The following is a 25,152-nucleotide window of genomic DNA, read 5'->3' on the forward strand; positions in this document are numbered from 1 at the left end:
AACTCTCTGGAATTTTTTCCGTGATTTTCTTGATCTTTTGTTGGTTAAAGCCATGGATGAGAACTCTATAGATTTGGTGTGCCAGCTGTATTAGCACATGATAATAGTGACTGTTTTAGTCATAACTGTTTTTTTCAGCACCAAGAATACTACTTGGGATAAATTATACTTAATAGTTAATAGATAATTAATTAAATAGATCAAAACACACAATACGTGAGGCATAGTGTCACAGAGAGGGAATCCATAAGGGCTCAGATTATTCCCAGATCCACCACTTTTCATCTGAGTTATGCTAAGTGGTCACTCCATTATTTTGAGATTTAGTTTTCTTGTTCCCAAATAAAGGATTTGGACTAACTATCTCTGAATTTGTGACAACCAGTTTCGTAGTACTCAATATCCAAATTGCCTTGGTTCATTTGAAAAGGCTACCAAGCCTTGGTATGGCCATTGACTATTGCAGGAAATAGTATATATTTTTCATTGTTTACTCTTTTGTTAAAGATAACATGAATCTCAGCCAAGCCTAAACCCCACCTCCCGTGGACCACCCATCTCTTCTGCTCTTTATAATACATTCATTTTCAAGGTCAATGATTGTTTTGCTTTACTCCTCTTTTCTATCTTCATCATCATCACAGCATTCAATATTCCATAGCTAAGCTTCTGGTAATGCTAAGAAGTCTGCCAACATTTTATAAAGGTAATCTAATTTGATCCTTTTATCAAGTCCACGAGGAAGCTATTAACATAAACATCATCTTACAGAAGAGGTAAGTGATGCTCAGAACATTTCAGTGACTTGCCTAATGTTACACAACAAGTAAGGGGTGAAATAAACACTGAAACCCAGATATGTCTGACTGAATGAAGTCTTTTTTCATGTAAGTAATGCTCAAAATTCTCCAAACTAGGCTTCAGCAGCATGTGAACCAAGAACTTCCAGATGTTCAAGCTGGATTTCAAAAAGGCAGAGGAACAAGAAATCAAATTGCCAACATCTGTTGGATCATTGAAAAGGCAAGAGAATTTCAGAAAAATATATACTTCTGCTTCATTGACTATGCTAAAGCCTTTGACTGTGTGGATCACAACAAACTGTGGAAAATTCTTAAAGAGATTGGAATACCAGACCACCTTATCTGCCTCCTGAGAAATCTGTGCACAGGTCAAGAAGCAACGGTTAGAACCAGAACCAGATATGGAACAACAGACAGGTTCCAAATTGGGAAAGGAGTACATCAAGGCAGTATATTGTCACCTTGTTTATTTAACTTTTATGCAGAGTACATCAAGCAAAATGCATGACTGGATGAAGCAAAGTTGGAATCAAGATTGCAGAGAGAAATATTAATAATCTCAGATACGCGATGACACCACCCTTATGGCAGAAAGTGAAGAAGAACTAAAGAGTCTCCTGATGAAAGTGAAAGAGGAGAGAGGAAAAGCAGGCTTAAAACTCAACATTCAAAAAAATAAAGATCATGGCATCCAGTCCCATCACTTCATGGGAAATAGACGGGGAAACAATGGAAACAGTGACAGACTTCATTTTCTTGGACTGCAAAATCACTGCAGATGGTGATTGCAGCCATGAAATTAAGACACCTGCTCCTTAGAAGAAAAGCTATGACCAACCTAGACAGCATATTAAAAAGCAGAGACATTACTTTACCAACAAAGGTCCATCTAGTCAAAGGAATGGTTTTCCCAGTAGTCATGTATGGATGTCAGATTTGTACCATAAAGAAAACTGAGCACCAAAGAATTGATGCTTTTGAACTGTGGTGTTGGAGAAGACTCTTGAGAGTCGCTTGGACTGCAAAGAGATCCAACCAGTCCATCCTAAAGAAAATCAGTTCTGAATATTCATTGGAAGGACTGATGCTGAAGCTGAAACTCCAATATTTTGGCCACCTTTTGGGAAGAACTGACTCATTTGAAAAGAGCCTGATACTGGGAAAGATTGAAGGCAGGAGGAGAAGGGGATGGCAGAGGATGAGATGGTTGGATGGCAACACCAACTGGATGGACATGAGTTTGAGCAAGCTCCGGGAGTTGGGGATAGACAGGGATTCCTGGTGTCCCGCAGTCCATGTAGTTACAAAGAGTCAGACAAGACTGAGTGACTGAACTAAACTGAGCTGAACTAGTATTAACTCTTCATATGTGCTGCATGGTAAGTCCCTTCAGCTGTATCCGACTACGACCCTATGGACCATAGCCCAACGGTTTCTTCTGTCCATAGCGTTCTGTAGGCAAGAATACTGGAATGGGTTGCTTTGCTCTCTTCCAGAGCATCTTCTTGACCCAGGGATCCAACCCGCGTCTCCTTCATTGCTAGGTGGGAATTTTACCACTAGCACCACCTGGTAAGCCCTTTTCATACAAGACAGTGGAAATCTGATTAGAAATGAAACACTAGTGAAACATGAGTTAAAATAAGCTTTTTGTGTAAGTCCTTCTTCACAACAAAGAGAAAAGCCTTGATGCTAAAGTACTTATATATGTAACTATACTTCCATTATGTGTGCTGTATGGCATTGTACCGTTTCTTAGTTAGGAGCACATAAAGGTAAATGGCATATACTGTCAGTGCTTGTTATTAAGAACTTTTATAACCCACACAAGTTATAAAGGCCAGTGTTTATAAGTGCTAAGCAACACTGACAATTAGATCTGCCAGGATAATCAGAACATGAAATTATTTTTAATCACTGAATTTTCCTTTTAATTCTGTTTTTTTATAATGTGTAATTTGAGTATATAAGCTACAATATTTTCATGATGCCTATATCACTATTTTTCATATTATGATTATCAGAATTATTGTTTGCTAAGAGAACATCCTGGAGTAAAATTAAACATTTTCCTTCATAAATGATAGCTGAGTACTTGTGTAACAGAATCATTTGTTTAAATAAAGTAGACCCGTGCTTTATTATATTACAGGGATTCTGGTTCTGCCATTCTATTCTGCATCTGTTACCAAAACAATAATTAAGGACATATATTCAGCTAAATGGAGGAACCAAGGAAATCTGACTGCTTTTGTATGTCAGAAATCTAAATCTAAGTCACTCCGACTCTCAACAATCTATTTCTGAACAAGCTCTGCTTTCTCCTGTCTCCAAGACTCTGAGCCTGTGGTTCAAAGACTTTGAACAGTGTACTGAGCACAAGTGGAAGGATCTTGGAAGAAAGATCTCTCCACTTAATGAAGTCCTATTCTCCATGAAAAACTAACAAAGAGAACAAAACACATATGGCTGAAAGTGATCATAGATTTTTCTTTCTTTTTTTTTTGCTTTCTTCCAAGAAATGGTTGTTCCTCCCTCTGCAGTCCTAGGTAACATCTGCATTTTTCCATGTTTAAAATCTCAAACTGTCAGCCCATGGAGGGATTTGACTAGTAAACACATTCAATGTTAAAGAAAGATGGAAAAGTTTGAAACAGTTTTAGAGTGGGGAGATTTCATGTAAAAACCTAGATTTCCACTTCTCTTGAAAAAAAAAAATAGAGAAAGAAAGTATCTGATTGTATTGGGTTGGCTGGCCCCTGAATGAACAATCATCTAGGACTGAGAAGTCGCCGTCCAACTCAGAGGAGACAGACTCTCCAGTGCACTATTTCCCTCCTTTTTTTTTTTTAATTTGACCTACTTCATTCATTCTGTGTTTACAGAAGCATGTGTAAGCATTTGAGTGACTCTATGCTCTAGGCTCTCCTGACTCTATGATCACTCTTACCTTTCCATAAAAATTATAGTCATTTTTCCTTCTCCTCTCTATGAAAGAACTATGCATTTTACCTTAAAACATTTATTTTGCATTAATATGTTATTTTCTATTTTAATCAGTGTATCTGTGGTAGCTTAATTCTTACCATGATGTAATAACCAAGAGACTTGCATTATCTCTACCAATCTGATGAAGAGAATGAGCACAGAAAGCTTAAGTAATTTACAGAAAGTCATACAGTGATTATGCCTTGTAATCAGGATCCATCTTTTTATTCCAAAGTTTAGCACATAATCTATGCTAGTAAGTGTTCAGTTCCTAATACAGTATCATAGCTTCAGTTGAAGTGTTAATATGATCAACATTAGATATCAAAATGTCTGAGGGAGGGATCATCACGTGTAAAATGTAAAGAAAAAGAAGAGCAAAATCTGTTCAATGGCACTTGAACTCTTTTACTTAGTTAGAAAACATAAAAAAGAATGAGGGTAGAAGTCTGGAATTAAAATGCACATGTTATATATATCAAACAGATAACTAACAAGGACATACTGCATAGCACAGAGAGATATATTCAGTATCTAGTAATAATCTATAATGGAAGACAATGCAAAATACACACACACACACACACATATATAGGGCTTCCCATATGGCACGAGCTGTAAAGAACCCACCTGCCAATGCAGGAGACATGAGACTTAGGTTCAATCTTCAGTCCCTGGGTCAGGAAGATCCCCTGGAGGAGAACATGGCAACCTACTTTAGTATTCTTGCCTGGAGAATCCCATGGACAGTGGAGCTTGGTGGGCTACAGTCCACAGGGTAGCAAAGAGTGGGACACAATTGAAATGACTTCATATATATTTACACACACACACACACACACACACATATACACACACACACATTAGAATCACTTTACACCTGAAATGAACACAACATTTTAAGTCAACTATATTTCAATAAAAATGCTAAAAAATTAAAAAAAAATAATAAGCATATATAAGAGAGAGTTAAACTGGTCTTGGGTGTTTCAGTTGGGAGTAGGGGAGGGCGGTTTCCATCTCCTTTGCCTCAAGCCTAGAGAATAAAGAATGGTTAGGATGACTCAAAGGTCTTGCTATCTGAATCCCTAAATGGGGATCTGACTCCTGCCTGGAACATCTAATTAGCTAGAACTAGTAGACTCTCTGCCCCACTGTGAATGCAGGAAACTAGTACTGCATTGGGCTTATCCTACACATCCCAAATTCATCAGGGCAAAGGATATTCAGGAGCATCCTGTGGTCCAGATAGATGTGGGTCACAGATGAGGAATGTTCAAGTGAGGGTGGTATTGAGGTCTGTCTAACAAGCTCACAAAGAAAGTGAAGACACTTCAGCCTCTGTTTGTTTGGCTACAGGCTGACTTATTAGTGCTGAGTTAAAAAGTCCCAGATGACCATCAGGAAGAGGGCTGTGTTTTTTCTGGGTTAAATAAACTCTAGGACAAAATCCCTCAGTGAAGCAAATTTCTGAAGAAACACATGTGTCCACGAGAGAAAGCATCTCTTGTAAATATTTGCAAGTCTGAAGAGTATGAAGCCAATTGAAAAAAGTCAGAAGATGGAGTAGAATTCATCTCCATCACCTTTGATAGTCAGAAGCTGGCGAGCAAGCTGGGTGGTGAAATAAAGAAGCCAGCTATATTGCTACTTCCAACTGAAGCTTTCTTTCACTGAAATTAGGTTTTTAAGACAGAGTTTAATGCTGAATTACATGTGAATTTTGTAAAAAAAATCTTCGACCAGACAAACACTAGTAACTTAAAGTGACTTCATTGGGTAAAGTATCTGCCTGCAATGCAGGAGACTCAGGAGATGTGGGTTTGATCTCTGGGTCGGGAAGATCCCCTGGAGGAGGGAATGGCAACCCATTCCAGTATTCTTCCCTTGAGAATCCCATGGACACAGGAGTCTGGTAGGCTATGGTCCATGGTGTTGCAAAAGAGTTGGACACGACCTGGCCACTAAGCACATGACTTGATTATGAGAACAGTCATTGGACATACTTATTTTTCACCTAACAGTGCAAGAAATATAATTCTTAGTGAATGCCTTTCAAAGAGATGATGGGGAATGCAAATGAATCTGTTTTAATAGGTACAGATCAGTTTCTTCCATACAGAGGTTACAAAATTGGTGGTGATAATGATGGTGGTGGTTATGATAATGATGATTTTATTATTCTAGAATAACTAGCTTAGCATAATGATTAAGGACAAGAGTTTGGGGCACACATTAACCTGGATTTAGACTCCTTTTCTGTTATCTACTGTGTGTGGCACTGGACAGGATATAGAACATCTCCAAGTGAATGTATACTATAAACTGGTTCTGTTAATAAATAATTTTTAGTATTACACAGAAGATTTAAGGAGAGGATGCTTATAAAGCACTTGATATAGGACTTGACTTTATTGACAATCTAGCAATAGAAGCTGGTTAGCTATTGTGGCAATGATGATTCTCAAGTGAGTGGATGAAGGCTCTGGACTAAATGCACCTGTCATCTCTCTAGAAATGCTAAGCTTTGCCTCAGCCCTGGCTTCATCTTCCAGTGATCATGTATTTATTTACCTCTCATGAATGTTTTTTTCTTTAGTTAGCTTGGGGTGGCAAAACAAATTGCCATATATAGACTGAGTGGCTCGAATAACAGAAATTCATTTCCTCACAGTTCTGGAGGCTAGAAGTCCCAGATCAAGGTCCAGGGGGATTGATTTCTGGAGAGAGCTCTTTTCTAGGCTTGCAGATGGCCTCATTGTCCTCACATGGGTGTGTACACCCTCTTTTTATAAAGGGACCAATGCAATTGGATTAGTGTCCCACCCTCATGGCCTCATTTAACCTTAATTACTTCCTAAAGACACTCATATTTGGGGTTAAGACTTCAATAGGTGAATTTTGGTGGGGAGGGGGGCATAATTCAGTCCAGAGCAGCAGTCATAGAGGGATTCAGTGGGGATGCACAGATGAAAGACAATCACAGTCCTCCAAATGGTCACAGTCTTCTCGAAGAGAGGTAGACCTGAGAAAAGAGGTATTATTTTCTGATCTGATCCCATATGCAAAACCCATGCTAGTAGATTGTGAGTAACTATTACCTTAGGGATGTCATCAAGACATTGAAGAATAAAGTTTATCACTAATATCTAGAATTATTTACATACGTTTATATTGCTTTGCACTTACTTCTTAAAAGGAGCCTCTAAAACCAGCATCATAAGTGTCTCCCTTTTACAATAAGGCAACTGAGGCTGTGAGCTTGGGAACTTCCTTTGGTTACTAAAAGTAAATGACAGAATTCTCAACCTCCATTTTTTACCCTAGGACAATGAGAATAACAATAGACTGTGGACCGGGCCTGATGGAAGACAAGGCAAAGACTGGTGTGAATGTGAGAGGAGAGTCAGAGACTAGGGTATAAGGGATTTGACTCTTGAGGCAATGTTTGAATCAAGGAAGTACTGAAAGAAAATATTACTTCCAACGCTCATGTAATTTCTGCTCCTATTATATATAAACATTTGGCCAATCAAATAAAACACAGCTGTTAACTTCTCAAGTTTATATCAAATTCACAGGATGAGTTTTGATACTCTACAACTTCCTCTACCTTCCCACATGAAACATTTTCTGGATGTTATGCTTGCTTTTGTCAAAAATTCACTCTGAAAAGCAATTTAATAAACCAAAGCTTCCTGTTAAACTGTATTTTCCTATATTTGGGATAAGGAGAGATTCTCATTTTGAAAGGAAGGTAATAATTTCTAAAAATTATGATGATAACTGAAAGGAAAAACCTCAGAATGTTTTAGTCTCAGTAGGAAAAGATAATATGAAAACCAGCAAGTATTTATTTACTAAGAATTTATAATGTCCTAGGTGTTGGGTGAGCTGATAAAACACACATTTTCTCACTTCAGTTTGTAACAAGTTAATGAGGGATCATCCTCATCATACAGACTGGAGCCTGGGGTTTAGTGAGATGTAGTATTTCAGTCAAGTGAGGAGTAGAATAAGGATTCAGTCTTGTAGAGGGAGATTCCTGAGCATGCCCTTTGAAACTCTGCAGTGTTCTGCCCTGGAAGTGGGCCGCAAAAGCTCATAGAGAGACAAGGGCAGCTGTCTGAATCTCAGTTACACCCTGCTGTATTTCAGAGACAGCTGGCACCTTGGTGTTCACCTCTGCAGATACAAAAGCTGGACTATGGAGACTGGGAGAACAATAGGTAAATGGCTTAAGACCCAACAGGTAAAGTGACTGATAAAAGCAGAAATAGCATAGAAATAACCTGATTAGATGAGTGCTTGCTACATGTCAGACACTGAACTAAGGGTTTTACAAGTAACATTTCATTTATTCCTTAAAATCACCCTGTTAGACAAGTATAATTATCTTCATTTTCAGATAAGGAAACAGATACAGAAGAAAGGTCAAGAAATGTTCCAAAGTTAACAGAGCAAGTAAGCGGAAGAACTGGGCTCTGAACCTCCATCTGCTAAGTTGGACCCCCATTCCTCTAACTTTCAGGCAGAGCCACCCCACATGAGAGCAGCTACTCTGCTTTCTTGGGTGACCTGCCCCAAGACCATCACATTACAAATAATTGTAACAGTTTGCAAATGTTTATGGTTATAAGGTATAAAACATATTTTGTTTATAATGTTCAAATAACTCTACAGGTTATAAAAAAAGGAAAATAATAATTAGCATCATCATCCCATTCACTATTGTTATTAACATATGAAATGATCAAAGAGATGTACTGGTCCTGAATATATATGAGAGATCTTAGACTAACAGAAGTTGGGCTTTCCAGGTGGCGCTACTGGTAAAGAATCCATCTACCAATGCAGGAGATGCAAGAGAGTAGGGTTTGATCCCTAGGTCAGGAAGATCCTCTGGAGGAGGAAATAGCAACCCACACCAGTATTATTGCCTGGCAAATTCCAAGGACAGAGGAGCCTGGCAGGCTAGAGTCCAAGGGGCCACAGAGAGTCAGACACAACTGAGTACAGACTAACAGAGGTTAGAAGTGCCCCAAAATCACACACCTAACTATTATTTAGTACAGTTTTACTCTATATAGTCAGTCAACAAAGATTTGTTATTAACTTACTATTAAAAAAACAAAAACAAACAACAATGTATCACCAACAATGCCTTGGCGATACATGCAAAACAAGATACAAAAGTAAAGTATGAGGAAATAGAAGCAACATGAAAATAAAATTGAACCAAGATAAAAACCAGTACTCAACATACATTTAATTAACTATAAACAATTTCTAGCAAAGATTTTCATAAAAGAGCTAACATAACAGACTTCAGGCTAAATCCTTAGGAAGCTTGAGTTAGGTTGGCTTCCAGGAACTTGGATTTCAGGAGGATTTCCTTGATGATTCAGATGGTGAAGAATCCACCTGCAATGCGGGAGACCCAAGATTGATCCCTGGGTTGGGAAGATCCCCTGGAGAAGGGAATGGCTACTCACTCCAGTGTTCTTGCCAGGAGAATTCCACAGACATGGACAGAGGAGCCTGGTGGCCCACAGTCCATTTGGTCCCAAAGAGTCAGACGTGGCTGAGTGACTAACATTTTCATTTTCACTTCCACCTTGAGAAGAGTGCCTGAACTGTGTTTGTAAAAAACGTGTTTATGCTAAACTCTTGTGTTCCTTCTGGGCAACTGGAATTTGAACCCTTGCTAAACACTGTGCTTTTGTGACCAGCACCCAGTGAAAACCTTTGGCATTGAATCTTTAATGAGCTTCTCTAATAGACAACATACCATACTAGTCACAACTCATTCCTAGAGGAATCAAGTGTGTCTTGTGAGAGATTCCACTGGGAGAGGACTCTTGGAAGCTTGTGTCTAGCTTCCCCAGACTTCACTCCATGCATCTTTTTCTTCTGTTAACATTGTTTGTACCTGTTTTCTGTAATAAATTATAGTTGAAAAATAATGATGGCCAGTATTATTTCAGCTATTAGTAGTGGTACAGCTGATTTATATTAGGCATGGAGCTAAGCATCACATGTAATGCAATCTCACTTATTGCCCGCAACAATTCAATGTCACAACTATAATTATCTCTTCATTTTAAGAAGAGAAAATGGCGTCTCAAAATGGTTAAATAACTTGTCAAAGTCAAATTTACCTGAAGTCTGTGCTTTCAACTGGCCCCTGAGAATCACTGCTATCTTCCCATGATGTTCATACCAAAATATGAGAGACATTTCTTCCATGGATTTCCATAAAGAAGACACTGGCAATGCAAATTCTACTAGATAATATCTATGCAGTAAATTCAGGAGCAACCTTCATGTGACTCTTTCTCATAACAGCCTTCCATGCAATCAAGGTAAGCAACCTATTCTAGTGACACAGCTCTCAGCCTGGAAGAGAGGAAACGTGAAACCAACTTTCCTAAACTCCAATCCTCTCAGCCCTCCTAGTGTGGGATACACCTGATCTGCACAGTAATCTCTGAAAAATACTTGTTCTTGAAGGAAAATAACTTCTGGGGGTAAGGGAAAGCAATGAGGAATCACATTTTGTCTGAGGATTTACGAATGTCTTCTCCAATGTGAGAAGGCTGGGGGCGCAGGGATAGCATCATTCGGGTGATGTTATATTCTTCCTGTGATCTTCTTGTATCTCTCTCTCTCTCACTCTTCTCTCATGTCAGGGGAGCATCACACACAGATAATTTTAGATAAATAAAACACCATAGTTTTTGTAGAATGTTTCAGAGGGCCTCCCCTTTATCTGATTTTAGGACTCTCATTCTTATTTCCTGTGTCGCTTACATTTACAATGGAAGCAGTGACGGACTTTTTCTTGGACTCCAAAAACACTGCAGATGGTGATTGCAGCCATGAAATTAAAAGATGCTTGTTCCTTGGAAGAAAATCTATGACCAACCTAGATAGCATATTAAAAAGCAGAGATGTTACTTTGTCGACAAAGGTCCATATAGACAAAGCTACGGTTTTTCCAATAGTCATGTATGGATGTGAGAGTTGGACTATAAAGACAGCTGAGTGCCAAAGAATTGATGCTTTTGAACTGTGGTGTTGGAGAAGACTCTTGAGAGTCCCTTGGACTGCAAGGAGATCCATCCAGTCCATCCTAAAGGAAATCAATCCTGAATATTCATTGAAAGGACTGATGCTGAAGCTGAAGCTCCAATACTTTGGCCACCTGTTGGGAAGAACTGACTCATTTGAAAAGAGCCTGATACTGGGAAAGATTGAAGGCAGGAGGAGAAGGGGATGACAGAGGATGTGATGGTTAGTGGCATCAATGAATTTATGGACATGAGTTTAAACAAACTCTGGGAGATAGTGAAGGACAGGGAAGCCTGGCGTGCTGCAGTCCATGGAGTCTCAGAGTCAGACACAACTGAGTGATTGAACTGAACTGAACTGAATTGACCTACATTTTGTATTCCCCTCACCTCCTTCACTCCACTGACATGGTAAAGACGGTTATCATACAGGAACCTTTCTTTCTGGGTCGTGAAAATAGTTTATCCTGATACTAAGAAAATAGCCAGAAAAAAACATAGCATAAATTAAGTTTCAAAACCAGGGTTGGTTTCCTTGCCATAAGAACAATTCATGAGTCACCTTCCATGGTAAGTCTTAATGCTTGATTCTTTTTTCCAATATCTTTTTAAACTCAGAATATTTCCTTTCCTTTTTTTTTTAATTTTGTTCAGGTCTGTGGCTCTTTGCTTTATACAAATGATTGTTCTATTGACATTAGGTAGCATATTCACAATGTGTGTTTCTTAAAGCCTGGGGATTAGCAGACCAACATATTTTAGAAACTGGTGGGTCAGGAACTTGGCTATTATACTATTGACCACTTCACACACTTTACAACCTGTGGAAAAATTGTGTGTGCTTGCTCAGTCACTCAGCCATGTCTGACTTTGCAACCCCATGGACTGTAGACCACCAGGCTCCTCAGTTCATGGGATTCTCCAGGCAAGAATACTGCAGTGGGTTGCCGTTTCCTTCTCCAGGGGATCTTCCCAACCCAGGGAATTCTCATTGGCAGGTGGATTCTTTAACACTATGCGACCTGGGAAGGGCCTGTAGAAAAATTAGTTAGGGCTAAAGATAGTTTGCTTATGGCTGTATTTAAGATTTTCTTGTCATCTGAATAGAAGAAGCCTCTGAGAGTCTGGCTGTGGGCTAAGATGTGACAATAGTACACTGATACTTATCAAAAACTTGTCCCCTAATATCACTTAGATTATCAGAAAGAACAAGGAATTTTTGGAAGATTAAATAACAATTTTGCATAAGGAAAATCAAATTTCTTTTGGCATTTTAAAAAAATCTGCCTTAACTTGTGGCTACCTCCAATAAGCTAGTTTTGGAGACCTATAGGGTGCCCAATATGCTACTGGAGATCAGTGGAGAAATATCTACAGAAAGAATGAAGGGAAAGCAAAAACAACACCCAGTTGTTGATGTGACTGGTGATAGAAGCAAGATTCGATGCTGTAAAGAGCAATATTGCATAGGAACCTGGAATGTTATGTCCATGAATCAGGGCAAATTGGAAGTGGTCAAACAGGAGATGACAAGACTGAACATCAACATTCTAGGAATCAGTGAACTAAGATGGACTGGAATGGGTGGATTTAAATCAGATGACCATTATATCTACCACTGTGGGCAGGAATCCCTTAGAAGAAATGGAGTAGCCAGCATAGTCAACAAAAGAGTCTGAAATGCAGTACTTGGATGCAATCTCAAAAACAACAGAATGATCTCTGTTCATTTCAAAGGCAACACATTCAATGTCATGGTAATTCAAGTCTATGCCCCAACCAGTAATGCCGAAGAAGCTGAAGTTGACAGTCCCATGAAGACCTACAAGACCTGCTAGAACTAACACCCAAAAAAGATGTCCTTTTCATTATAGGGGACTGGAATGCAAAAGCAGGAAGTCAAGAAACACCTGGAATAACAGGCAAATTTGGCCTTGGAGTACAAAATGAAGCAGGGCAAAGGCTAATAGAGTTCTGCCAAGAGAACGCACTGGTCATAGCAAACACCCTCTTCCAACAACACAAGAGAAGACTCTACACATGGACATCACCAGATGGTCAACACCAAAATCAGATTGATTACATCCTTTGCAGCCGAAGATGGAGAAGCTCTATATAGTCAGCAAAAACAAGACCGAGAGCTGACTGTGGATCAGACCATGACCTTCTTATTGCCAAATTCAGACTGAAATTGAAGAAAGTGGAGAAAACCACTAGACCATTCAGGTATGACCTAAATCAAATCCCTTATGACTATACAGTAGAAGTGAGAAATAGATTTAAAGGACTAGATCTAATAGACAGAATACCTGATGAACTATGGATGGAGGTTCGTGACATTGTACAGGAGAGAAGAATCAAGACCATCCTCAAGAAAAGCAAATGCAAAAAAGCAAAATGGCTGCCTGAGGAGGCCGTACAAATAGCTGTGAAAAGACGGGAAGCGAAAAGCAAAGGAGAAAAGGAAAGATAAACCCATTGGAATGCTGAGTTCCAAAGAATAGCAAGGAGAGATAAGAAAGCCTTCCTCAGCGATCAATGCAAAGAAATAGAGGAAAACGATAGAATGGGAAAGCCTAGAGATTTTCAAGAAAATTAGAGACACCAAGGGAACATTTCATGAAAAGATGGGCTCATTAAAGGACAGAAATGGTAGGGACCTAACAGAAGCAGAAGATATTAAGAAGAGGTGGCAAGAATACACAGAAGAATTGTACAAAAAAGTTTTTCACGACCCAGACAATCACGATGGTGTGATCACTCACCTAGAGCCAGACATCCTGGAACGTGAAGTCAAGTGGGCCTTAGAAAGCATCACTACGAACAAAGCTAGTGGAGGTGATGGAATTCCAGCTGACCTATTTCAAATCCTCAAAGATGATGCTGTGAAAGTGCTGCACTCAATATGTCAGCAAATATGGAAAACTCAGCAGTGGCCACAGGACTGGAAAAGGTCAGTTTTCATTCCAATCCCAAAGAAAGGCAATGCCAAAGAATGCTCAAACAACCACACAATTGCACTCATCTCACACGCTAGTAAAGTAATGCTCAAAATTCTCTAAGCCACGCTTCAGCAATATGTGAACCGTGAACTTCCAGATGTTCAAGCTGGTTATAGAAAAGGCAGAGGAAACAGAGATCAAATTGACAACATCCGCTGGATCATCAAAAAAGCAAGAGAGTTCCAGAAAAACATCTAATTCTGCTTTATTGACTATGCCAAAGCCTTTGACTGTGTGGATCACAAGAAACTGTGGAAAATTCTGAAAGAGATGGGAATACCAGACCACCTCACCTGCCTCTTGAGAAACCTGTACGCAGTTCAGGAAGCAACAGTTCGAACTGGACATGGAACAACAGACTGGTTCCAAATAGGAAAAGGAGTACGTCAAGGCTGTATATTGTCACTCTGCTTATTTAACTTATATCCAGAGTACATCTTGAGAGATGCTGGGCTGGATGAGTTACAAGCTGGAATCAAGATTGCTGGGAGAAATATCAGTAACCTCATATATGCAGATGACACCACCCTTATGGCAGAAAGTGAAGAAGAACTAAAGAGCCTCTTGATGAAAATGAAAGAGGAGAGTGAAAAAGTTGGCTTAGAGCTCAACATTCAGAAAACTAAGATCATGGCATCCGGTCCCATCACTTCATGGCAGATAGATGGGGAAACAGTGGAAACAGTATCTAACTTTATTTTTCTGGACTCCAAAATCACTGCAGATTGTGATTGCAGCCATGAAATTAAAAGACGCTTACTCCTTGGAAGGAAAGTTATGACCAATCTAGAAAGCACATTAAAAAGCAGAGACATTACTTTGCCACAAAGGTCCGTCTAGTCAAGGCTATGGTTTTTCCAGTGGTCATGTATGGATGTGAGAGTTGGACTATAAAGAAAGTGGAGCACTGAAGAATTGATGCTATTGAACTGTGGTGTTGGAGAAGACTCTTGAGAGTTCCTTGGACTGCAAGAACATCCAACCAGTCCATCCTAAAGGAGATCAGTCCTGGGTGTTCATTGGAAGGACTGACGTTGAAGCTGAAACTCTAATACTTTGCCCATCTGATGTGAAGAGCTGACTCATTTGAAAAGACCCTGATGCTGGAAACGTTTGAAGGCAGGAGGAGAAGCGGATGACAGAGGATGAGATGGCTGGATGGCATCACCGACTCGATGGACATGGGTTTGGGTGGACTTAGGGAGTTAGTGATGGACAGGGAGACCTGGCATGCTGCCGTTCATGGGGTTGCAAAGAGTCGGACACAACTGAGCGATTGAAATGAACTGAATGGAGCTGAGAATATGTATCGCAGGAACTGTCCTCCTTTATCTCTACATAAATTGTGACTTGGCTTGATGTCATCAATGTGTTACTGTTAGTTACTCAGTCCTGTCTGACTTTTTGTGACCTCATAGACTATAGCCTGCTAGATTCCTCTGTCCATGGAATTCTTCAGGCAAGAATACTGGAGTGGATTGCCATGCCCTTCTCCAGGGGATCTTCCTGATCCAAGGATCAAACCCAGGTGTCCTGCATTTCAGGCAGATTCTTTACTGTCTGAGCCACCAAGAAGCCCTTCCCTGGTGGCTCAGATGATGTCATCAATACTTGTGTCAAATAGTATGAGACAAAAAAAGAAAAAAAAAAAGCTATTAAAGTAATTTGAATATCTGTCATTAGAATATTGTTGAAAGCCATTCGCATTGCATTATATACTGACTGGAATTTTCTTAGTTCACTATACCAGAATAATGATGCTGCTTCTGAATATCTGTTTTATTTTTACTTTATGGGCACTGGGCATTTTATGATTATGTCTTTGAACTGACTGCCAGAAAACTTACAATGAAATCTGTGACCTAATTCTAGAAATGGCATAAGACTTAAAAGAAGATTTTTTTATAGGTCAATATTATGCATGGCCTCATATTTTATCTCAATTCTCATTCTTTTTTCTTCTTTCCTATATTTTAAACTGATGTATACTTTATAAAAGTTACCTTAAATGATGGTTGAAGCAAGATGTGGAATAAATAAAACTTATACAAATGGTCTGTTTACTATTAATAATTGAATGTGAGTGAAGTCAACATTAGCAATTTTGATTTGAGCTTGAGCTTCTTAGAGTCATTAACTCATACACACAAACATAACTTAGTCTCAAACAAGAGGCAGCACCTAAAGTCCCTGAGTACATCCCTAAGGGAATTGACTGATGAGAAGAGTCTTGGTTCCCAAGATCCTCACTAATATATCTGCCTAAATATCTCCTCTAAACCACCACTGCTGGAAACATTTCTTGACTGCCACACCTCTCCTCCCCACCACAGGAAAAGTTAAATTTCCTGGGGCTAACTCTCTCCCTTTCATGTAAGCATTTAAATGGTTACTGTACTCTGTTTATATATTTATGTCCACTCTGGGACTCTGAGCTCCCCTGGACTGGTCTTAAATCTTTTTCCTACTTACCTAGAGTATAGCAGGTGTTTCATATGTGATTTTTGGAACAAACAAATAATTTAAATTGGGTGGAAAATTAAAATTTATGGAAGGATTCAAAATAAAAAAATGCAGTTTCTAATATAAAAATATAAAGTAAATCAATTCAACTGAGTTAATAAGGAATTGTCTACCATCGAATCCTTTTGCTATGTATGGAGATAAAAGCTTTTATAATCAAGCAGTGCACCTGTTATAGTCAAGTTCCCAGATCTGGCCAATGTCTATTCTGATGGGACAGATGTTCAGAACTTGATGAATTTAGAAAGTGGGCTCTACAGATTCAAATATTAACTTAAAGGCTGTGTGACAAGAGGATTAAGCTTGGGTTTGATTTCTGTCTTCCCTCCTTGTGATCTCTTTGCCTTGAGGATGCTCTCTGATCTTTAGTCTCTCAGATGTAAAACATAACCATACTACCTGCCTCACAGGGTTGTGAGGATCAAAAGACATCAGGTTTGTAAAGCCTTCAATCTAATGCAGAGCATTCAACAAAAGCTATCAATTATAGTACCTACTACATGCCAAACACTGTTCCAGGAACTGAGATACAAAAATGAATGAGATGGGCACCTTTGCCCTTGAAGAAATTATAGTTTAGTGGTGGAAACCGTATAAAGAGGTTTTCAGTAATTCTTAGTAAATGGCTAACAGAAATGTGGACACAGTGTATGGGAACATAGAAAAGCATCATTTAGTCCCCATCTCTACACAACTTTTTATAATAATTTGTGACATTAAAGGATGTCTTCCTCTCTGTGACAATCTATAATACTGATGGGATAATGAAGATGCCATCAAACTAGAGCAACATGTAATTTTTAATTTATAAGAGACCTTCTAAAATCAAAAGCTTTGGTCCAGATGTAAGAAAGAAAACGTTTGACGAGGAAGATGAGTCGACAAAGCTGTGTTTCCTCCTACTGTATCAGATTATAGAACCCTTCTAGGCTGGGATGAGCAAAGAGTTTAAACAGGACATAGGAGAGCTGGGTCATAACCTTGTTTCTCAGCCTTGCTCACAGTGGGCTGAAAGGTAGATGAGCAGGGATGGTACAGAAGTGTGGGAAAATCTCCCTTTGACATTCTGGGGATCAGGCAGAGATGACCTGGCTCCTTTTAGCCCTATGTGGACCTTTGAGGGGTAAATGTCAATGAGGGGTGTTAGGAGGACGTATGGAGGAGGGCATGGCAACCCACTCCAGTATTCTTGCCTGGATATCCTCATGGATAGAGGAGCCTGGCTGGCTATAGTCCATGGGATCGCAAAGAGTTGGACACGACTGAGCGACTAAGCACAGCACAGCACAGGAGGATATGACTCACTCATACAAGCCTGAGTTCTTCTGCAGCAAATGAGTGAGTGGATTACCCAGGAGGGACTGAGATTGAGGTTCATGGCCGGACAAGCCGAGGAGATGTTTATCAAAGAGGCATGATATAACTAGTTCCCTTTGGGTTTCAGGTGAGGGTACCAAGACATCGCCGCAAGAGATGTATCAGTGAACCTCGTGGGTACTGAAGGCTTTCCAGGAATTCCTCAGCTATTTATACTGAGTATGTAGTGGATTTCCTTAGGATTGGAAGACCAGCATGAGATGAATGCAGATGAAGTTTTAGAACTGAGGTATCCTCCTCAACATCACTGGATCAGCAGCAAAGAAGCCCTCCAGAGCTTGCCATCAATCCCAGAGGGGAGCAGGAGGGGGGTTCTCCTGAGAGGGAGTCGAAGCTGAATGTGATTGAATGTTATAACTGATAGACTAGGAAACCATGGTATTATGCTCAGTTTATCTGAAAGTGACCAGATTTAGTTTCTGCCTCAAGTTTGGACAGCTAGGAATCAAAACGACACATTCATGGTAGGAACATAAAGCTACATTTTTACCTTCTATCGATCTTCATTTGCAAAATTTGGACCTGTTACTTAGCATTTGTTTTTTATGTGGTTTTCTAGGAGGTCAACAGCCAGAGGGAAAGTTTTAAAAAGGCACAAAAAAGTTCATACAGTCCACAAACATGCCTGTCTTATCCATTATCATAACTCAGTGTCACACACACAGACCACAGAATGCAGGATGGCTGTTGACTTGATATATTTGAGACATATAACTGTTGAAGTGACTAATGATTATGAAGACAAATTAGTAAGATACACAATGAAAAGGAACTCTGTTTTCACCATCCTATGCTTTTTTTAAAACAAATTCACTAGGATGTGGTTTACAGTTTTGACTCATGCAGAATAGATTCCATTTATAGGTCAGGAAACCTCCATGCTCTTGCCCTGGTAATCCTTGTACAGCTGATAGACCCCCAGATGGATGTTTAACATTTACTTCTGTGCAGACGCATGTTGAAACACAGAATGAGAATGAGAAGAAGTTTAGGGAAAAACCTTGAATGCTTTTTATAATAGGAACATATACATGTTTTGGAAATTCTGGACTTATCTACAACTAACTTAAGTTACCAATCATTTGTGAAAAACCTCATAATGTGTGCATGCGTGCGTGTGTGTGTATGTAGAGAACCTCGGCTCCAGCCTGCAGCTTCCTTTGAGGTCAGGTTTTGCTTCATTCAGTTTTGTATCTGCAGTGCCCAGGAGACTGGTGTATAGGACAGATTCAGTAAACATTCTATTCAAGTGTATCTACAACATCAGAGCCTTTGGGAATTATTTTTCAAATTAAAAAAAAATCTGTTCTAAAAATCTATGCCCAGAATGTGAGAGCACTAACATAATTGAAAAGTTTGCCAGAAGGACTGGGAGAGAGTGTGTATCATAACAGACTTGTCTGTCACAATAAACTCTTACATATTTATATGCATATAAATTTACAAGCATCTCTTTTGTACGGCACATTTTATTTTGCATTTTTGTGCATACTATTCAATCCTTTTGTGCCAATAAAATGTCAATAAAGGCTTTGTAAAGAATTTCTTCTTTCAGTAACTATACTACTTAAAATATAAAACATAATGCAAGCCTTGAAAGATGGCTAGGATTGTCCTAACCCCTAAAGGATGTGAAGATTCATAGAAATCAAGTAACTTTCTTAAGGTACCATCTGAGGAAGACACTTTCCTGGGAACTCTCAGATAATCAATTGTAAAAATGGTTTAAAGACCATCTAAAGACACTTGAAACTAAAGCTGGCAAAACGTATCCCTCTGTCACATACGGTATTAGTAAGAGTCACCAATCATACTAAACTTTTGGATATGTATATTGGTCAGACTTCTAAAACAAAGAAATTCTGCACAGAGGAAAGTCAAAATAATTTGGAGAAAAAAAAATGAAAAGAAAAAACTGGAATGAATTGATTCAAAAAAGAATATTCAGACTTTGCTGAAATGAGAATGTGAGTGAAGTCGCTCAGTCGTGTCTGACTCTTTGCGAACCCATGGACTGTAGCCTGCCAGGCTCCTCCGTCCATGGCATTTTCCAGGCAAGAATACTGGAGTAGGTAGCCATTTCCTTCTGCCATTTCCTTCTGAGAAAAGTTGAATCCAATTACTATGTAAACAAATCTTCATAAAGTCACTCTCTTTCAATCTGGGTTTTCTGTGACTGGAATACACGCATGCACACTCTGTCAAAGGAGAGAAATATCATATGTTCAAATACATTTGCCTTTTCTCTCAGCAGAAACTTTGCCTTCTATGCACTTATCACTTTTTTCTGTGCCTTTGACACTGCATAAAATATTTAGTTAATACTCCCTCTACAATCTGTTAGGTTCCTCTCTTAACCAACTAAACTACAATATAGCCAACTTTCTGCCAAAACAAAAATATTTTTGACACAGACACGTGATGATTGGCACCCAGCACAACACTGTCCTTGACTTATCTGCCATTGCTGTGTGCCCCTCTGGTCCACCACATTTTAACTCTAGCCCATCACTTAATACACCATGTCAAACATGTAGCTATTCATATGTTTCTCTACTGAATTATAAATTCACTGATGGCAGACTATTCAAAGGGTTTCTCAAAGTGCCTGATACATGGTAGGTGTTCCAGTATATACTGATCAAATCAATGAACAAGAGAAATAATGTTTAAGTTATTTAACTTGACACTGAGTGAGAAAACCTGACCACAGGATCCTCGGATGCCAGTACACAGAGATTTCATCAATGGGTAATATCAATAGAGAAGAGACATGAATTATAGCCAGTATGAGATCTGGAGTGGGGCAACTCCACCCTCTTTACCTGTTCCCCAGTATCCCTGCTCCAGAAGATGGAGGGTATAGTACAAAGAACGGCTTCCCAAAGATATACATCTGTATTTTATGACACATGACAAAATGGACTTAACAAATATAATTAAGGTTATGTTTAACAGGAATAATACTCTGATTATCCAAGTGGGCCTAACTGAGTAACAGCCTTACTAACTAAGAACTTTCCCAGGCTGAGAGCAAGAGAGATGTGGCAGAGAAGAATGCTAAAGACATTTCAAGTGTTAGAAGAATTAGACATATAATTGCTGTCTGAGATGTTGAGGTCCCTGTCCAAAAACTAGAAAGAGATCATAGAATCTAAGAGCATCCCAGTCTGCAGGGAACAACCTTTATGATCCTGGAAGCAGATTCTCCAGCAAAGTCTCTAAGTAAGAGCCCAGCCTGGTCAACATATTAATTTTGACTTTTTGAGATCTAGAGGATAGGAATCCATGCAGACTCCAATACATAGGAACTATGAGATAATAAGTTTGTGTTGCTGTAAGCCACTAAGTGTACAGTGCTTTGTTATTACAATAATATAAAACAAATAGAGAGGGGCCCCCAAAGTGATTTCCACTAAGAAAGATTTATGAACCTAGAGCATCATCATATTGAAGCAAGGAAGGGCATTAAGTGAACAAAAGGAGAAAGACATTCACTCTGAAGATGCTGTATTCACTCCTATTTTAGGTATCGTTGGTTTCGGGGTAGAGGCAGCATCTCTTTCCCTACATTGCTGTTGCTGTTGTCTAATGACTAAGTTGTGTCTGAGACTTCTGTGACCCCCATGGACTGTAGCCCACCAGGCTTGTCTATCCATGCGATTTTCCAGGCAAGAATACTGGAGTGGGTTGTCATTTCTTTCTCCACTCGTTCTACATTAGGGAAGATTACAGGTGAAAAAGACCTTTAAAATTCTCAGTAACATCAGCTTTGAACAGTGGTGCTTTTAAGAGAGCTGTATTTCAGAATATTTGGGACAAAGCAACACCTGTCTTGGGCTCATCCTGGTGCTTTCCTCTGACTATAGCTTTTTCATGTATTCATTTGATCCAGTGGTTCATCAAATTATGCACTAGCCCTTTCGTTTATCCATTTACCCATTAGTGCCCGGCACTATCGGAGAAGGCAATGGCACCCCACTCCAGTACTCTTGCCTGGAAAATCCCATGGATGGAGGAGCCTGGTAGGCTGCAGTCCATGGGGTCGCGAAGAGTCGGACACGACTGAGCAACTTCACTTTCACTTTTCCCTTTCATGCACTGGAGAAGGAAATGGCAACCCACTCCAGTGTTCTTGCCTGGAGAATCCCAGGGACAGCGGAGCCTGGTGGGCTGCCGTCTGTGGGATCGCACACAGTCGGACACGACTGAAGCGACTTAGCAGTAGCAGCAGCAGCCCGGCACTATACTTAGTGGAAGAGATATAAGATAAATGAAAGTAGTCCTAAAACTCAAGAAGCTTAAAAACAAGAAAGAGAAAGATGAACATATATTACGCAGATAGAAACAGATACTTCTCACGTGCAGTAGTCACTACACCAATGAAAACTTGACCTTTAACTAGTAGCAATTCTCTATTTTTAATCTTCTCCATGTCCTGCCATCCACTTCTGTGGTTGTTGAAATTGTCAACTCCATTTCATCTTATGTTCACCACTAAAAATACAAGATCCACTCAAACAGGGCACCTCTGTTCTGTCCAGTTCTATGTAGAGCACTGCTGTTTTTGTCTGTCTTCCTTGAGTTCCAGGATCCTATATTGCCATCCATAATCATAAAGTGCCTTCACCCCCACCCCTGCAATTATTCACTCAAATCTCTGGGATTGTGAATATCATGAGCTATTACACAATGATTACATTACTGTTATATGGTCAAAGGGATTTTGCACATGATATCAAAGTTAATAATCAGTAGACTTTAAGTTAATCAGAATAAGATTATTTAGGTGAGTCTGAACGAAACACATAAGCCCTTTAAGAGCAGAAAGTCTTTCTCTGGTTGGTAGCATAAGGGGAAGCCAAGAGATTCAAAACAGAAGACATTTGCTTTTGAAGGCAGCATGTGACTTTTCCAATTTGAAAATGGAATGGGTCACGTGAGAAGGAAACTGGGTGGCCTTGCTCTCTTTGATAAGCATAGACAGAGAGTGACCCCAGCTGACAGTCAACAGGGAAACAGGACCTCAGTCCTACATTCACAAGAAATTGAATTCTCACAACCTGAATGAATTTGAAAAAGAACCTTGAATTTCAGATGCATGCATTGGATCTCAATCCCGTGGTCCTATGAGCAAAACACTCAGTTGAGCCAACTCAAACTTCTGTGCTACAGAACTAGGAGATTATAAACGGGTGTTGTTTTAAACTACTATGTCTATGGTAATTTGGTTTGCAGTAATAAAAGACAAATAGATTGTTGTAACAAAGTTACATTTTCTTGAAAGGGACAATTGTTTCCTTTGTTAGTCATCTAATGAGATATGATTAAATAGTTAAGTGGGAAAATAAACTTGAGCTCTTTTTTGTGGTCTAAGGTTTGAAACTCTTGGAATGTCTAAAGCGTATTCTTTGTTTTGGGTGATGCACGGCACCCACTGCATGAAAACTAACCATGTCAGGCGACCTTGAGCCCTAAATCTAGACCCAATCATATAGTGTTTGCCTTGTAGTAGGTTATACCCAATGTCTATGTTATCGTTAAGATTTTGGACAAACTTGTAATTAGTGTAACAGTCTTTCTGAGCAATTATAATATAAAAAGGAAAGGTGTCAGGTTTTTTATATGAGTGATTTTCTTAGGGTAGCAATTGGATTGGCAATATTCCACTTTGAAAGTTCTGGGAGATTTTAAGTAGGAATGATTATTTTTTTAAGTATGGTGACTTTAATGCTTGTTAAAGTCAGTTTTCCTAAATAACATCTAAGAGATTAGATTACATTAAATTCTGATATTCAACCATCCTGCAAACTACAAAAACTATAAAAAACAGGCTTTAACTTTTTTAATAAGCTTAGTCATAATGGCTGAAAGGTTCTACAGAATAAGTTATGTGTAGGTTACTGGACAGTTCATATGTTTTCAGGAAATGAAAATATCTCACATCACTATGGCAGTTGGTAACAGTATTTGACATTCATTAATGTGTTTATTCTACCAATTAATCATTTATTTACTCAAGACTGTCATCAAGCATTTGTTAAGACCTAACAACACACCACAAGCAATCCCAGGTACTAGTGATACAGAGTGAGAACCAGAGTGCACATCCTCTGAATCTAGTAACAGAGAAGGGCAACTATCATAGGGTTTACAAGTTCCAGGATGAGAATAAGCAAGGATTCTAGGTGAGCAGAAGAGGCATCCCCCCAGGCAGGAAGTAAGGAGGGATTTAACTGAAGAAGTAATATATCTTATCCATAAATTCAGGGATAGCTAGATGGCAACAAAGGAGAAAGGTGAAGAAAAGGAGGAAAAAGATAGCTAGTCCCATTCCAGGGGGGTGAGAGCACATGGCATCCTGGGGAAATGAAAGCACACTGAGTTCAATGTTTGGCTGCAAAAGTGTCAAGGCTGAAAAAATACCTGGAGTTAAACAGATGCTAACTCAATGCACAACAATGGTACCTTGCTAAGGAGTATGGTTTTTACTTTCTGCTGCTTCATCATTTCTGACCTTTTGAGGCATCATAATTTGAAAGTAATGAAATATCCTGAGTGCCTTCACCAACTCCTAGACAACCTTGGTTTGAAGTAGTCAAATTTATCTTTTAAGCCTCACAACCCCAAACAACTCTTTCTTGACAACCTCATTTTTCCTAGCTGGAGTTGTCTGGCTACTTGACACTAGGGAATCAGACCCCAGTCCAAACCGTCAGACAAGGAGCTCAGTCTGAGCTACTGTGGAGGCGTGAAGGTTTAGTGATAAACATTCCAGCAAGGCTCCAATATCAAACTAACCAAAAGGTTGGGTGACCAACCATGCCAGTCTCCCAGGACTATTTCAATTTAGCACAGAAAGTCTCAGATCCAAGAAACCCTTTTCCAGGAAATAGAAAGCCACAGCATACAGATACGGGTGCAAAAGGTCAGGGAAAAAGTACAAAACTCATGTGGTAGAATTAACTAGGGAGCAAAAAGCAACATATTTGCTAGTGTCAAATAGATATGCAGTAGATTATTTCTTTCATAGTTATTGTCTCTATCTCTGAGCACTAATGGGGGCCACCATGATTTAAAATTTGCATTATTGCACTGATGTAAGTGTGCAGTTTAAGTGCATTGTAGTCATGAGTTTTAACAGTTCATCTCCGGCTTTACTATAGAACAACTGCTGTGCTTTGGACTGGGATAATGTTAGCTGAATTTTAACATTGTGAATATTTCTGGCGTGTTTTCTAAGAGGTCAGGTGATGCAAAGCAAAATGATGACAGTACAAATGCCAACATGACCCACACACCAACAAAGAAAATTAGACAAATGTGTTCTTTTCATAACTTCTTGAAGAACACACACTCTGGATTAGGGCAGAAAAAGATCCAAAT

At 39.3% G+C, this 25,152-nt stretch overlaps 1 long non-coding RNA gene across 10 annotated transcripts in view; it reads right to left on the bottom strand.

Annotated features, from left to right (window-relative positions):
- Nucleotides 1-25,152, bottom strand: part of LOC145524755 (uncharacterized) — a 402,061-nt gene that overhangs the window by 271,320 nt on the left and 105,589 nt on the right. For 2 of the 10 annotated variants that reach the window (XR_014067812.1, XR_014067810.1), the window contains one exon: nucleotides 4,422-4,483. The exons of the other annotated variants lie outside the window; for them this stretch is intronic. This is a non-coding gene — a long non-coding RNA (uncharacterized LOC145524755). The remainder of the gene's footprint in view (nucleotides 1-4,421; nucleotides 4,484-25,152) is intronic. 10 annotated transcript variants of the gene reach the window in all.

This window comes from Giraffa tippelskirchi, chromosome 10 (genome assembly GCF_054371585.1).
Source record: "Giraffa tippelskirchi isolate mGirTip1 chromosome 10, T2T-mGirTip1v1.2.pri, whole genome shotgun sequence".
NCBI classification, from domain to species: domain Eukaryota; kingdom Metazoa; phylum Chordata; class Mammalia; order Artiodactyla; family Giraffidae; genus Giraffa; species Giraffa tippelskirchi.